The sequence below is a fragment of the Lontra canadensis genome, unplaced genomic scaffold, assembly GCF_010015895.1.
Source record: "Lontra canadensis isolate GAN:19392208 unplaced genomic scaffold, GSC_riverotter_1.0 scaffold15, whole genome shotgun sequence".
Classification (NCBI taxonomy): domain Eukaryota; kingdom Metazoa; phylum Chordata; class Mammalia; order Carnivora; family Mustelidae; genus Lontra; species Lontra canadensis.
The window spans coordinates 10,205,804-10,207,576 of NW_022631009.1; positions in this window are offsets into that span (position 1 = coordinate 10,205,804).

Here is a 1,773-nt window from a genome sequence, read left to right on the forward strand (position 1 = left end):
AGCTGACCATTATGGGTACTTTATATGTTGATACTTAATGTAAATCTTCAAAAAATGGTGCTTTATGAAGAATTTCTTAAACTCATTTAGCCATTAACCCTTCTCTACTCCTGACTTGTTATAACATTATCATTTTGAGGGACACCAGTAGTAGTTGGAGAAATGTTGCTTTAGAATTTTAAGTGTTTAACTGTAATAAGTCAGACGGAGAAAAACAAATACCATATGATTTCATTTATATGTAGAATCTAAAAAATGCAAAATATACCAAAACAAATAAAAAGCTCACAGGTACAGAGAAGAGACTAGTGGCTGCCTAAGGTGGGGGATAAGGTATGGGTGAAATAGATGAAGGGAGTTAAAAAGTGCAAATGTCTGGTTACAAAATAAGTAAATCCTGGGGATGTCATATACGACATGGTGACTACAGTTAATAATACTGTACTGTGTATTTGAAAGTTGCTGAGAGTAAATCTTAAAACTTCTCATTACAAGAAAAAAATTATAACTATGTATGGTGATGAATGGTAATTAGACTTATTGTGGTGATGATTTTATTGTATTCAAATATCCAATCACTATGTTGTACACATGAAATCAATGTGTTATATGTCAATTATACATCAATAAAAAATGAAAACAAAAAAAAAGAATTTTAAGTGTTTACATTGAGCTAAAGATTATATATCTTGGGTTCATCTTTTAAGGGAAAAACATGTTTTTCTAGAATTCTGGAAATTTTGGTTTAAGGTTTATTTCATCTTTTTCAGCCTTGATGTAATTTCATCACTGTTATGTAGAATGGATTTTACTCAAATTTTATGGATTTTATTCAAATTTTACTCAAATTTATATGATATTTTATGAAGTGTTCTGTTGTACTATTATAATAATGAATGTTATGTTAGTTAACATAACATTAGCTAACATAACATTAGCTAACATAACATTCATTATTATATATTGTACTATTATAATAGTACAACAGAACACTTCATAAAATATCATATAAAAACTGATTTTTTTGACCTTTAGAAGTGTTCAACTGAAACTTCTGTAGTATTTTTTTTTAAATTTAACTACATAGGCTTTTGTTTAATTGCTACTCAACATTACCCAAAATTTCTTCTCCTTTTACAATTGCCTCTCAATTTAGAAAGTATATTTCAATGTTCATTATTGAAACATACTGATTTATATTTGAAATTTGAATTTTTAAAAGATTTATTTATTTTAGAGAGAGAGAGAGAACAACCCAGGGAGGGCAGAGGGAGAGAGAGAGAAGAGCAAGCAGACTTCCTGTTGAGCATGGAGCCTTGATCTCAGGACCCTGAGAGCATGACCTGAGCCAAAACCAAGACTTGGATGCTGAAATGACTAAGTCACCCAGGCATCCAGAAAATTGAATTTTCAATGCTGACAAAAATCAAATATAAGATAAATTCAGTTAATTTATTTTATTGTTTTTAAGATTTTCTTTATTTAAGAGAGAGAGAAAAAAAAACAAGTGCATGGAGGGCCTGAGGGAGAAGCAGTCTTCTGCAGAGCAAGGAGCTGGATTGGGGACTTGATTCTAGGCCCCTGGGATTATGACTGGAGCCAAAGACAGATGTTTAACCTACTGAGCCACCCAGGTGCCCACAAATTCAGTTTATTTTTAAACTTTCATTCAATTGTGTTACTATCATTAACATCTTCTACTTAAATCAAATGGAATAATTAACCCATTCATAGAAATATAATACTATAATTCAAGGATGTTTTATTTCTTCC